The 15,852-nt window shown below is 39.8% G+C and overlaps 1 protein-coding gene across 2 annotated transcripts in view; it reads right to left on the reverse strand.

Moving 5' to 3' along the window:
- The window catches only part of PTPRG (protein tyrosine phosphatase receptor type G), a 743,582-nt gene that overhangs the window by 201,584 nt on the left and 526,146 nt on the right, over positions 1 to 15,852 (reverse strand). The gene's annotated exons all lie outside the window — the stretch shown is intronic.

A 15,852-nucleotide genomic window follows, 5' to 3' on the forward strand; every position in this document is an offset into this window, starting at 1 on the left:
TGGCTGACCCTACCCTAGATCTACACTCCTTGGAAGGAAAAGGTGGGTAGGGAGTTTCCAGGAGGGTAGGAGGCAGCCTAATGTTGAGGTTGAGAAGAGGGAAAGAGCCTCCAGAGTAAGAACGACATGGCTTCAAATCCTACCATTTTCTAGTTGAGCGGCCTTGGGCAAATCATTGAATATCTCTGTTCCTTGGTTTCATTTGTCAACTGGGGATAGAAGTTCCTACTTTAAAGGTTTGAAGTGTCAAAGCAGATAATGGATATGAACTGGCACACAGAAAGTTTTCTTCCTGAATATTACTGGTAATCGGAGAAGCAGGAGGAAAAGGAAGAGAGAAGGTAAGAACTTGCCCTTCCACTCTCACCAGAAGTGGGAATTTGCAGCAAAACTGATTTATTCCAAAGTGCTTGGAAAAGAGCTGTCTCTCTTCCCTCCAACTCTCTACCCCCAGCTACCTCTCCCCAAGGTAAGGATAGGTCCATCTTAATGCAGGGCCACTCAAAGGAAAAGCAAGCTCAGCCCTTTTCTGTGGAGCTGTCTTCCCAGGCACCAGCCAGAGAGGATGATCTTACTTCCAGTCACCAGTATATGCAGGTCCATGGGCCAACCATGTCCCTGCTCCTAATCCCTTATACCTGAGTCGATAGGCCAGGCAGGCCTTGTTCCACACGCTCATCTCCAAGGGAGGAAGCATGAAGAGGTATACCGTCCTCTGGTGCCAGTCATATCCTCCAATCCACCTTATCTTGAGCAAATCTCATACCTGGGTTTCTTTTGGCTCCAATGAGGTGGGACAAATGACCATGCTCCCCTCCACCTGTTCTCACAGGTTCAGTACTACTTTTTATAATAAACCAAGGGGGGAAACCAACAGACAATGGCACGTCTGATCACTTGGCTTCCGCCGTTCACTATGAAATGAGAAGAGAATTCAAGTCTGACTGGTGTGACTCTGGGAAGTGGAGGGCGGGAGGATCTCAGGAGTTGAGAACGTGCTCTTTAAGAAGACTAGAGTCTCAGAGTATGGCCTAGATGAATCATCAACTGCCTAAGCGGCAAGCTGGCATGACAGGAGCCGGGGTGGAGGGCAATTAAGGGAACCCAAGGGATCTCTGATGAGCTCTGCTAGTTCTCAACCTGTGTGCACTATTTAGAATCATGCAAGCAGCTATTAAAAATACTGATGTTCAGGCCATCTCCCGGACCAATTACATCTAAATCCCAGGGGTGGAACCCAAGCATTGGCATTATTTAAAGCTTGCTCAGTAATTCCAGTGTGCAGCCACGATGGAGGAAAGCTGTTTTACACTTTCTTGGCCCACTGAGTTTGGAGAGGAAGAAACAGAAAATAGTAACACATCACAAACCTGTTAGGTGAGAACGCCTTTCCTCTCTCACACATGCAGGTTAACGACCCTTCCCACCGCACAACTGTTGTACATGGTAACTCATGTTTATCACTACACATATGACAGGCACATGCTATTGTTTAAATTATGATGAGAGCTAGTATTTACTGAGGACTTACTATGTACCAATCACATGTCGATTTCACCTGTACTAACTAATACAAACCCCACAATGACCCTCCAAGGTAGGTCTCTTATTACTGGTCCTATTTTCCAAATGAGGAAACTGAGACACAGAAAGGTTAAGTGGACTTGACTGAATTTTACTCCTACTAATGGGCAGAACTGAGATTTAATTGAGTAATGTGGATTTAGAGTTCATTTTCTTCATCAAGCTCACTCTCAAGTAATGTCTTATTTTCATTCATTATCTCTCTGTGATAGGCATTGAGGATATTAACCCCAAACAAGCGAAGGTCCCTGTCTTTTTCTTTATCTTTATCTTTTTTTTTTTTTTTTCAGATGGAATCTTGCTCTGCTGCCCAGGCTGGAGTGCAGTGGTACAATCTCGGCTCACTGAAACCTCTGCCTCCTGGGTTCAAGCGATTCTGCTGCCTTAGCCTCCCGAGTAGCGGGGATTACAGGCGCCCACCACCACGCCCGGCTAAATTTTGTATTTTTAGTAGAGATGGGGTTTCACCATATTGGCCAGGCTGGTCACGAACTCATGACCTCAGGTGATCCACCTGCCTCGGCCTCCCAAAGTGCTGGGATTACAGGCATGAGCCGCTGTGCCCGGCCGGTCCTTGTCTTAAGGAATTTACAGATTATGTGTGTGTGTATGTGTGTGTGTGTGTGTGTGTGTGACCCCATATATTAGGGGTAACCTCCCTAATGATAGGGACCACGTTTTATTCAGTTCTCTGAACAGCAGCTGAACCACCATATATGGGACACCATAGTGATTCCACAACATTGCAAAGGAAATGAACAAAGAAGGCAAGAGAGGGGACACAAGAGAGAAGGTAGGTGGGATGCTGTATGGGGGTGATCTCGTCGCTTTAGACCATGGGGTACTCAAGAGTCAAAACTGCCCCATAAAGAAGAGAATGGCATCTCCCACTCAACTCCCACCTCCCCTCCAGGGCAAACACTGGGACTAATGAAATAAATTGCCAGAACAGGTAATAATTCACATGCCCTAGTATTCTAAAATCTCCAACGATCACATCCTTATTGCTGGCATTGTATCTAACCAACCAGACACTAATAAGGAAGCTCACAGGAAAAGATACATTTCCAGCACAGATAGGGCCACATAAAGGATCGCCGTTTTATGACTTTGACCCTGGAGCGGAAATCACTGCTGGGAATTATGCAGTTCCTTGGGGTCCAGGGGAAAATCTTATGGGGCCCTTTCACCTTCTAATGGCCTCACCACCATCTGGAGGCATCTGGGTCCATATCAATGTATGACTTATCTCTCTCTCTCAGCCAACGTGGCTGCTCCAATTAAATATCATTTCTTTTACCATCCAAGGTGTTAAGACTAATTACGTTAGCTCCTCTTTAAAGTAGTAAGAGAGACATGCAGATGCTCCTTGAGGAAATTTGAATTTGGTTACCTCCTCCTGAATTACTGAGTTACAGCACCAATAACAACTACTTAAGACTTTGTCTCACAGCCAATTGCAATCAGATCTGAAGCACCCTCCACGAATATGCAAGTAGGCTAGGAGGATGTGTATATTTGACATACTGAAGCAATATATGTCCTGGGACAGACTACAGCGTATGCGGAAGTAATGGTTCAAAGTATTTCCTTCTATTTTGGCATTTTTAACCCTAGTCATTGCTAATTATCATCATCAGCATTGTTATTTTCACTATTTTTATCATCAAAATTTTTTTGGGTCAAAGACCTCTCCACAATACTTTCATAGACATTATCTCATTTGAAGTTCACAGCAAATCAATCAGATACTGGTTATTTTCATTTTATGGACAAAGGGATTGAAGTGGCAAGGGATTAAACAGACTTGTCCAAAGGAACAAGCCAGTGAGTGGCAAGTTGGAATTTATACATAGACGCCTCACTCCAAAACCTTAGACATGGATTTCAGAATCAAAGGGACTCTTAGCATCTGGGGAAGGTTCCAGAATCAGAATCTCCTTCTCAGAGGGCTGTTATGAGCATGAAATGGGATAATGCACATAGAATGCTTGGCAGAAATATAAGAAGCGCTGACACATGAGCAGAGTCCATAAATATCACCTACTGTTATTTTTGCTATTGTTAATATTCAAAGAGAATCAGACACTGTAAGTCTCTTTTCAGAAGACTTGGGATTTTACCTGTCTGACCTGTTTTAGTGGGATGAGGACATTTTTCACTTATAAAATTCAAAATAGAGAGAAACCACAAAACTTTGGTCTGACAGCCATAAAAAAGGGCAGCGGGGGAGTAGCTGAGCTACTAAGTTCAGATATGACCCTAAACATTAATCTCTTTTCCTAAAAGATTTAGGAATTGGCTTTGTGTTAGTTAGCTGCTTGCATTTCTGAAGCATCTGGCACTAAACCCTATAATCGGTTCAGTTAAAAAAAAAAAAAAAAAACTAGAACCAGTGCCTGGCAGCCACCTTTGAAGAGTGCCTAAAAATAGAAATAATTCACTGAAACCTCATTAGAATGGTGTTCAGGGATGCCAAGCTACCAGGGAATATGCTGTACAGTGTTGAGTAAGACCTCAGTAATATGGATGGAGGAGTCCCTGGAAGTGAATTATCAGAGTCAGAATTGAGTATTGTTTCATATACAGAACATTTTATTATATGTGGTGCAAACAAATTACCAATACTGTAATTTTAGAAGTATTTCTCACCAAATCCATTTGTGTGAACACGTAAGAGTCCTCTGTTATAACCAAAGAGCTATATTAAATTAATATACCCACATAAAATGGGTTGACAATGGCCAGTTGATATATGGAGTAAGCAACTCCTCCCATTGCAATTTTATTTATAGTCCTGATGTGTCTAATAAAATGCTTTCTTAAAAATGCGTAAGTAATTCTTGGCTTATTTGGACAAATCCAAATTCTAAATAAGCAACACCTAAATTAGCTCTCTTCTATCATTTTTACACAGCTACCTAGGAATTTGCACAGACACAAAAAAATCATGTAACTTAATACATACTCAGAGAACACAATGAGCTAAGAAAAATAGAATTTGCTGTACCAGTGTGTCGAGGTGAGTCGAGGTGAGTCAATGCGCAGGTATGCTCATAGCTCCTAACAGACCCCAAACGGGGATTTGATGCTAAAAATTTTCTCAAAAGACACCTGTGCAATCATAATAAAGAGATGATATGAGCACCAACTACTGTGTCTTTTACTATATCACATTGAGACTGTGACCTATGGCAAGTTAAAAAGCAGGAAGGATACAATATTTCTATAATGGACGTTCTTGCAATAGACTGTCGCCTAATCCTTTACAAACCACTGGAGTTGCGTTCTTGAAAAATATCACAATCAGCAAAACAGTATTACCAAGATCAAGATGTTAACAGAAAAAGAGGAACATGGGGAAAATCATAAAAAGTCTCACATGGATAAATAAAATTAAGTTTCTTCCAAGTTTGCCATCACATCATGTAAAAATGGTTGAATGTATTTCCATAAAATCAGAAAGATCTGTGCAAACTGGTCTGTCTTAAAATATAACCTATGTGATGTACATGACATCTGCTTTGGGAATGTGGGTCACAGGGACACTCAAGAGACAGGCGGGCATTATCCAGAAAAGACAAAGAACAAAAGTTCTGGGCTTCGGATGGGTTCAGACATATCATAAATGTTAAGATGCTGTAGATAGAGAAAAGAGTAGCTTCAGTGTAAACCCTGAACAACAAAATCAAAAGAGAAATGCCAAGGTTCTTCTCAAATGGGCACAGGTGAGTAGCATCTGGATGCATACAGTTAAAGATGGTTAATAATCCTAGCCCTCAATGCCTAGATGGCCATATAGTAAAAAGATTTCACAGGAGACAATAGTAACCCTCTAAAATAAGCCAGCGTTAATCATTTTAAAACCCTGTCCTGGGAAAATCCTTCTATAATGCTAAGGAAACTGTGTAGTGCTGTAATTTACAGAAGCAGGTTCTCCAACAACCTCCGCAAGGGAGTTTCATTGATCTTCCTATGAGATTTTTAAACTAGTTCTCGCTGATTTCAAGTTCAAAAGCATTTGTACATGCTCTTAGCTTCTTACCTCTGTTTACTTTTCTATATCTAAGTCAATGTTCTATTAAATTGGTGCTTGTTTCGAAAATCACTGCAGCGTCTGGATACAAATATACTCATGTGGGTGCTTTAACAGGGCAGAGGTAAACCTAGGATATGTAGGAATAGGGCAGATTTAAATATTTTGGCATGCAAGTTTTGCACCTTATGTTGGAATCCCAGTTGTCCAAGTCTCGGGTAGCCAGGGACTATTGGAATTCTTGGGACTGGGATTATTAGTTATTCGTATGGACTTTGGCCTGCAGAAAATAACCCAAACAGCCCTAACTGACCCCTTCTACCAAGATGAAGACATTCTGATAGCTTCAGTCACTTAGTTAATTGATGACCATATAGCTGAGTTTCTTGACCTCAGCTAGCACAGACATTTTGGGCTGCTAACTGTTGGTTGTGGAGGACTCTCCTGTGCATTGCAGGATATTCAGCAGCATCCCCGGGCACTATCCGTGAGATGCCAGTAGTGCCTCTGCCCTGACACACCTAAAGTATTTCCAGACATGGCTACATTGCCCATGGGACGAAAGCCCCATTCCCTCCCTCCCCACTTCAGAACTGCTCCATTAAAAAATTAATACATGCAATTCAAAGTTCAAATCTTAACCCCATTCACTCACGCTACGCTTACACATAACCATCGCATTTATTCTATACTCTTTGTAGCCTTTTTATAAAAGGGAGGAAACTAACGAAAAAAGTTGGCATCAAATCTATAAAATAATTATAGACACAGAGCCTAAGATAATTTAGGATCAAAGGTTTTAACCACGGACAAAAAGAAGAAGAACATAATTTTAAGTTACAAGAAAATACCTCTTCAGCTATCAGGAAAACTGAGAGGCCTGAAAGCAATGATATGCACATGACAATAACTGGGACCAATAGTATATACTTCTCCCTCTAGCACCCTCTTCAACAGAAAACTCAACTTTTCCCATTCAGTTCTTCACTGAGAGCACAGACCCTGGAGTTACACGGTTGCTGTTGAAATGCTGGCTCCAACACTTATTGGCCTGTGTAATTTTGAGTAACTTATCCCGAAAAAAGCTCCTTGTCTCAGCTTCCACATCTATAAAATGGAGGTAATAATACCTTGAGGGGCCCCAGTGAAGATTACGTGAGATATTGTACAGTAGTTGTCATTAGCATTTTACATGAGTGAAGTCGTCAGCAAATGTTAACTTTTATTAGTGGTGTTTGTATTCTATTTAGAAACATCTTGCAACTAATTTATCTGGGGGAGAAGAGAGAGGTAAGAACGGGTGTGAATATAATGTGCTTTATGTCAGGAGTTCTCTCGATAAATCTAATCAGCTAAAGCCTCCTACTAGGTCATATTCCAGGAAGACCAAATCTAGGAAAGAACAAAGTAGCTGGATTGGGAGTCACACAACTCAAATTCTCGGCTTGGCAGACTGCAAAGAGCTAGGGGACCATGGTCAATCACTTAACCTTTCAAAGGGCCAGGCCTCTCATCCGTCATAGTAAGGTTACTACAGAGTGCCTAAGATCTTCTCTGAGTTTATGAAAATCAGATTCTGTGACTTATATTACAACTAATGGCCAAAACAATTTTTAACTATCATTCAATGATGTACAAAAGCAAAGTACTCGGTAACGTCCTTGAAGTGCAATGATTTAATTAAAATAGATTTTCACATGGTCACATTCAAAGGATTCAAAGTCTCTTAATTAAGTAATGCTTCGCCAATAATTAAATAGTCCTCTGTAATGTCCACTAAGAGGAAATTTGAATTACAGGCCATTTGCAGACAAGAGATATGCTGAAAACACCTGATAGGCTATAAATTCAATGTTGTACATCCACAAATCTATTCCAAAATTGCAATTGAACATTAAGAATGACTCTGGCCTTCACTTAATGGTAAGTCCTATGAAATCAATTAGCTGTTAAAATAGTTTAATTGGAACATATGTATTTTAATTTTTGTGTGTGTATTAAAAAAAGTCTTCTTAACCCAAAACATTCTGAAATTGCACTTCTAGGTAATGTAGTGAAAGAATTGAACTTATATCTGGATAAAACCAAGGATGTGGAAAATGTCAGAAGGACAATATTCAAACAGCAGCAACTGGAAAGGAATAAATTAGGAATCATATTAGTTTACTGCCATTATCCTGTAAAGCAGTCTAAGAAGGAAGTTCTAAATAATCTACCACCATTCTCCAACACAAACTCAATTTTGTCAGACCCAAAAATAGTTTTTTTCTTTTTTTTTTTTGGGAGGGGTCGGGAGTGAGGGTGGGAATTTGGCAGATGGGTAAAATTACTAATTTATCCCTTTTCTCTCTCTGTCTCTCTGCCCAGAGTTAAAGGCCCTTGTTTCACTCTGCCATCAGAGTCATGAAAAGAAAAAAACAATTAAAACTAAAACACGACAGAAAATTTATTCTTTGTCAAAAAAAGAAAAAGACTCTTTGGGGACAGTTAAAAAGAATAAAAAGATCAATTTAGGTCACCATAAATAAAAGGAATGAATTCTACTTTAACAGTGGTGTTCTGCTCTATACCAGAATAGAAGAAAAATGGATAAAAAAGAGTCCAATTCTAAAATTTACAACTAGAAACTTCATACTCTCAAAATGAAATATTTATCATTTTAAAAATATACCCAAGATATAATTCTTGTATTATCCTCTTGAGATTTTATCTGCCTGACTTGATCTGTCCTCTCCTAGCTCCCAATGATAAAATGAAGCTACTTGTGAAGAAAGAATTCTAAGGCCCTTCTGAAAACTTACTGTCCGTCCCTCAATTACTTTGAGGGCAGGACACAATTCTAAGGATACCTCATGATTTCCATGGAGCATGGCACAGAGAAGGTGCTTAACAAATATTGCAGAGTGAACAAATGAGTTAGCAAATGAATGCAAGAATGAATACATAAGCAAGAAAATCTTACATTCTGTTTGCTTAGAAAATCTGAAGGAGAAGGGGGGAAAGAGGCAGAAAAACATAGACGTGTAAAGAATAGCAAGAGCAAGAAAAAGTAAACAGATGCAATGAAACGCACAGAAACTAACTCATCAACTATCACAGACAAACCCAACTAAAGAAAAATGCAAGAAAGAGGCAGAGACAACGGGAAAGAAAATTAGCAAAATAATCCAAAAAACCCTCTTCACTCATCACCTACTGAGATAAATGCATTTTGGTGGGAAACCTTATAAAAGATACATCCAGAAACGCTTTACAGTAAAACACTCCTTTAAGGTCTCTGAACGCACTATGGAATGGAGATGCATCCTTTTAACATGTTTGACCCAGTGGAGCCCAGGTAAGACAGTTACCATCCTCAATGAATCGTCACAGTCTTCATGTTCAATGTCCTTACCAGCTCAAGAATCTTACACTTCTGACATAAACAACATCCTTTTTGGGTGAAGCTTACACAGCCATCTAGATATATGCTTTTCAAAAACCCAAATAATTTATAATGTGATAAAACACAAAGGTTTCCTTTAACTCACTTTTACTTAGTATATACTTCCTGAGCAATAATTGAGGTCAAGGCACTGCTGTGAGGGCTAGGGAAAGGTGGGTGGGTGGTATACAAAAATAAAGAGGAACAAGACACAGACTTCAACTTCAAAGAGTTTATACTCTAGTAGTCTCAGGTTCTACACCCCCTAACACCTATTTTTTATAATTGGTAGCTAATAAGCTATTACGCTTTCCCTTTCCAATCTAGACAATGGAGCCTAAATGTGTTTCCATGAAATTCAGCTAAGTATTTACACAATCAAGCCACAGTATTCGCCTTGTGCAAGAGATATAATGATGAATAAAGACTCTCAGGCCTCAATGATCTCACAGTATTAAGGCAGGAGAAAGCAAGTAAAATAACAGCTTTAATACAAGATGGAATGCTACGAGTCACAGCGGGTCAAAGGAAGGACAGATCATATCTACCCATGGTGGGGAAGGAGGGGGAAGGTGAAATGCAGGGAAGTGGAGAGAAAGGCTTCCTCGCCGGCCCTGGATGGATGAGTCATCAAGAACTCCTCCTGCCTTCTCAACGTCTATAAATAATCCCAGGTGCTGCATTTCATTTAATTACTAAGCCTCTCCAGATGGAGAAAAATAATTAAGCAGTCTGTAACACCGACATGATATAAAGAATGGGTTAGCAACTTGCAAAGTATTTGAGTTCTGAAGTTTCCTTTCAACTATGAAAGAAGGGCAGAAATGAAAAGGGGGCAAATGACTCTACAGAGCTTAGGGAAAAACCAAAGGACTACAGTCATATTCTGGGTAGAATTTAAATAAAAATGAAAAAGTACTGGTACAAAGGCAGGCAACTCAACTCTCCCAGTAGAAGCAGAACATTAAATGAGGAAACTGCAGTAGAGTTGGTGACGATAGTTTGTCAAAAAGAAACTTTAAGAATGATGAATAAATCAGATGCAATTCACTTATTTCTTAAATGTCTACCTATTGACTAGATCTCTGGATACAGACATGACAATAATTTTATATCTTTGTTTCTGATGCAAAGTTTCAGAACTGACCACAGCCATGAAAGAGGCTGGAAACAGTGTCACATAAGAAACGTTTCTAAACGCCGACACTCTTGAAGAATCATGTGTTTATGTTTCCAAAGTTCAATGGAATTAATGAAATATAAATGAAATTCCAAGCATTCATATGACAACGGCAACTGGGTAATGAAATGAATGATACGTTCCCCTCAAGATAATAAATTCAGTAACAATATACTTCATGAAAAAAACACAATCAAAGCTAACAGGAATACCACACTTCTATGGGCATCTGACGGAAATCTACTAAGAAGGTTGCATGGTTAAAAGACAAATCGGTCCTAGTGAGAAAGTAGATGAAAGCATTTAATGGTGAAGAAACAGATGGAAGCCCAGGGAAAAACACCAGAACCCAATTCTGAGGGTGACAATAAAAGATTCTTGGCCTCAATAAAATAGGACTACTTAAAGATAAGGTCATTCTGAGTATTGGGTATTCTCTCTTCTATCAACTTAAAAAGAAACCAATGAAGGCCGGGCGCAGTGGCTCAAGCCTGTAATCCCAGCACTTTGGGAGGCCGAGACGGGCGGATCACGAGGTCAGGAGATCGAGACCATCCTGGCTAACACGGTGAAACCCCGTTTCTACTAAAAACTACAAAAAACTAGCCGGCCGAGGTGGTGGCGCCTGTGGTCCCAGGTACCCGGGAGGCTGAGGCAGGAGAATGGCGTGAACCCGGGAGGCGGAGCTTGCAGTGAGCTGAGATCCGGCCACAGCACTCCAGCCTGGGTGACAGAGCGAGACTCCGTCTCAAAAAAAAAAAAAAAAGAAAGAAAGAAAGAAAGAAACCAATGAAATCGTTCTGTGAATTACAGTTTTTTAAAAGCAAAGTATCCTTCCACAAATTGCCTAATCATTCCACTGATTCTATTTCATGTAAACCTGGGTTTTTATATTTATTTGTTTCACCAGATAAACCATGTAGGGTGTTATCATAATAATACAATATTTTGAAAGAGCATTTTAGGTTGTTGCAAAAGTAATTGTGGTTTTTGCTTTTAAAAGTAATGGCAAAGCCAGGCATGATGGCTCATGCCTCTAATCCCAGCTCTTAGGGAGGCAGAGGCAGGAGGATAGCTTGAGCCCAGGAGTTCAAGACCTGCCTGGGCAATATAGTGAGACCCCATTCTCCACAAAAAGGAAAAAAAAAAAACAAAAAACTAATGGCAAAAACCGCAATTACTATTGCACCAACGAAATAATAACTTCTGATATTTTATATTTTCACAGGCATTAAAATTAGGTTAACAGTAGAGAAGTTTTACTTTAACAAATAAAAAATAATTATTTTAGTTTTTGTACCTACATCAATTAACTAAACAAGTATTTATTCTCTTGAGTGTTTTAACAACAAATACCTCTATACCTTGACAATTTTTTAAATTTTAAATTTATGTTTTAAATCCTTCAAAAGTGAATTTCACTCTTGCCTGTTCCCCTATGCTTTCGATAGGGAACAAGCCCAAAGGTGATCCACGTGATCTAGAAAAAGGTGATCCTTCCTCCAGACACATTACTACCATGTGTTGGAAAGTTACAATATTCCACTTACCAGTGGCTACAAAGGGAGCACACCTTCTAGAGCTGTCTGGGCCAAGATGCGTCTGCCCTGATTCACCGTCTTCCACACATGGAGGTGGTTCTTCCTTCCTTCAATTCACCCGTGCTCAAGGGCAGACCTGGCTCACCATCTTTTAGCACTGAGACTGACCTTCAACTCTTATCTGTTACCAAAATATATCAGCTGCCATTCAGAGCTACTGGGATCCAGGCCAGGCATCATGATCTTAAGATCATGTTGATGTGAACGCTTGATGATTTTGTTGCAATGGGAATGTGCACCCCCTCCAAAGCAGCCACTAGACAGATCTCAATTACTGCAACATCATCAAGACATTTTGTGTAAAACCTTCCATACTTAACTGAATAAAAGAATCATAAACACTGTGTAGATTCAACAAATCATGCCTGTAAGCCACAATAGGGCAAAGTGCAATTAACCGCCAGTGCAGGCCAATGTAAGGGTTCATTGGACAACCAGATGTCTGCCAGGTTTGTGTCTATTTGGGTGCCTTTTAGAGGGCAACATTATGAACTTCATCGTATCTAAGCACAGCAAAGGCAGAGAGAAAGCCAAAATTACCAGGAATGATGGGCACATGTTGAGAACAAAAAAAGCAGCACAGATAGTGAAAAACTGAAATGGTAAAAAAAAAAAATTATTCTAGTATATGAAGTAAATCAGCATGTGAACTACTGGTATTTCTGCAGAACTTGGTCTTGCCTAGGCCTGGGCTTTTGGGTCATTCCCTTTGTGTCACTCTGAATAATGAATATGTGGGTTCATAAGCACCAAGTCAGAGTATAGCTTTTTTACAAGTGGAGGAGTTCAACTCTTTTTGGCTGTTATTTGTGGGACCATGACACTGAGGTTCTAGTGCACAGGAGAAGACTGTGTTTATTATGTTTAACATAGCAACTAGTACCATTCCTGGCATCGAATAGATGTTGAATAGATAGATGACAAACCCTTCTTCAATACCAAAATGTAAGATGCCAGGTTTGAATTTGGAAATATATACCAAGATTTCTCTATTTTGGGAGGAAATATCAAACTCAAATTTATCATTCTTATAGAAAGCAAAAAGATCAAAAAATGAGATCTAACTAGAATGCCAAATTCAAATAACAATTTTTTTTATTTGCATTGCATGACATAGTGAGAATTCAAGCATATAAGCACATGCGTGCTTACAAGAATGACAAAGGGGCTGGGCGCAGTGGCTGACGCCTATAATCCTAGCACTTTAGAAGGCTGAGGCAGGAGGATCACTTGAGCCCAGGAGTTCCAGACGAGGCTGGGCCACAAAGCAAGACCTCATCTCCACAAAAAAATAAGAAAATTAGCCAGACGTGGTGGTCTGCACCTGTAGTCCCTGCTACTCGAGAGGCTCTTGCAGGAGGATCCCCTTGAGCCCAGGAGTTGGAGGCTGTAGCGAGCCATAACCGTACCACTATACTTCCGCCTGGCCAACAGGGAGACTTGTCTCTAAATAAACAAGAAAGACAAAGGAAGCAGCTTAATACAGCTGCTATCTATGTAAAATTATGTTCTGTTTTTTTATCATCTGACCTCCAATTTGTGTCTATAGGATAGCAAGCCAAATGTAGAAAAGAACCTAAGAAATGAAGTGCACATTAAATATCTTTATATGCAAACTAGTAGTCGTGTCCTCGAAATACTTTAAAAATTCAAAACCTAGATTTCACAGTGAGGTATTTTGTTGATTTGCACACCAATGTGTCTTGCCTGCCTAAAATTCTAATTGGTCTTATATTTAACAAGAGTTTATAGAGCTGAAAAAAATAGAAAGTGTCTGGGTAGAGCATGCTGTAAACTGTCCATACAGTACTCATAAAAACGTTAAAAAGTGTTTTTTTAAATTTTCTTTTAAGAAAGGTTCCCGATGAAGTAGAATCTTGTAGGTCTGGGCATAGGTGGGCGCAACACAGAAGGAAGTGAGGGTGGATCTGATGGCAGGGCCACAGGAGCAGAGGTCCAGCTGCATGAAAAGCAGCACACCAAGGGAACAATGACAGAAAACCAGGTGTTAGCCAGGCAAGTGGAAATTGTTTAAGAGCAGTTTGTATGGTCCCAGTGCTACCAAATGCAAACCAATCACAGTTTAAGAACAGAAGGGGGCTGGGTATGGTGGCTCACACCTGTAATCCCAGCACTTTCGGAGGCCGAGGCAGGCAGATCACATGAGGTTGGGAGTTTAAGACCAGCCTGACCAACATGAAGAAACCCTGCCTCTACTAAAAATACAAAAAAAAAAAAAAAAAAAAAAAAATTAGCCAGGCATGGTAGCACATACCTGTAATCCCAGCTACTCGGGAGGCTGAGGCAGGAGAAATGCTTGAACCTGGGAGGCGGAGGTTGTGGTGAGCTGAGATCGCGCCATTGCACTTCAGCCTGGGCACAACAAGAGCAAAACTCTATCTCAAAAAAAAAGAAAAAGAAAAGAAACAGAAGAGGTCCAGACAGAACTCAAGTCATCTGCCAACAGGGCAGTGTCCAGAACATATGTCTGTTCATAAAAAGATAGTATGTATACCGGGGTCTCCATCCCACAGAAACATGGAGGGCTACAGATGCATATTATTGGGCAATTTCCAAGTGTCCGCTACGTTCCAGGAGCACACTAGGAACTCCTCTAATCACCACTACAATCTACATGATGTATTAGCTGTTTGCTCTACTTCACAGATAAGGATACTGAGATTGAAAAGTTTAAATAACTACATTACCATTATGCAGTAGAAATCGTGGAATTCAAAAGCAAGTATCTTGACTCTGAATAAGCTCTTAAAACATTGTGCTCTATTGTGTTCATGAAAAGTAATCAGGAAAAAGAGATGTGCTGGAGAACAATGGTCAAATTAGGCCAATACATAGCACAAACAGACAACTTCCAAAATACTTGACCACGACGCACAGTAAGCAATATACATTATATCATGATCCAGCACACACCCAGTATGTTTACTGTGCATAAACAAATTCTATAAATATATTTACCTGTACTATATTTTACTGGTATTTTCTGATTTATGCCCTATTCTATATAATTCTATGTCATTGTTTTTAAAATGCTGATCAGAACTTACTGAAATCATTTCATGGCTCAACAGTAAGATAGAACCCACTGTTTGAAAAGCAGTGCCATAATCAACAATGACAACCATTGTTCTTATTCTAGGTAGAATATCAAGCTTTCCAAATTTTCGTATCTGATCTCTCACTGGAGCCTTTACCTATCTTGAGAAAAGGGAGAAAGGTAGTTAAAAGGGAGAAAACTGTTACTCATGTGTCGCCCATTGAAAAGGGTGGTGAAATTAACATACTCCAAACAAGAATGGCTCCACTTCAATGACAAACTTGCTCAAAAAGGCAGATGTTAAAGACGTGCTGGAGAAGGCTCTTATGTCTTTAACATTCCTTTAGTTGTCAAAAAGACATCCAACAACCAACAGAGACTCACTGGTGAAATGAACACCTTTATGTAGTCGCTAGGTCAACTTTAAGATTGAAAGACAATTCAGATGCCTACTACTCAGACGACCTTCCACACTAAAAAGCACCAAGGTCTCCTACAGGCAAGTTGGTCAAGGCACTCACTGATCAACACTACTTTGATTTGACTTATTAAAAAGTCTGAACAGCATTATTTTATCGAAGGATGCAACGCTGGGATTCTAGGTGCAGAATCAACACTGAGTTATGAGCATTCATTAACACAGTCATATTAAAAGAGAGGACGGAAGGATAAGAGTTCATAAATATACCAACACAGAGATAGTTGCAACAAACACTTTAGTTACTATGGGGATTTCTGAGAGGGAAAGAGAGGGGGTCTCTTTAGAAAAGTGACTGATGCTATTTATTAACCTACTTGCAAGTAATGTCAAATTTTAAAGTTGCTCAAAAAAACCCACCTTTTTTTTATATCAGTCTCTTAATATGCTGAAAGAACCTGTTCAAAATGCTTCAGCGGCAAAGTAACTTAGATGATAAATGTGTTCTTCAATCTGTGCACCAGTCAAGTAGCAATAAAATCAGAATAATT

The sequence above is a fragment of the Piliocolobus tephrosceles genome, chromosome 2 (genome assembly GCF_002776525.5).
Source record: "Piliocolobus tephrosceles isolate RC106 chromosome 2, ASM277652v3, whole genome shotgun sequence".
Taxonomy (NCBI): domain Eukaryota; kingdom Metazoa; phylum Chordata; class Mammalia; order Primates; family Cercopithecidae; genus Piliocolobus; species Piliocolobus tephrosceles.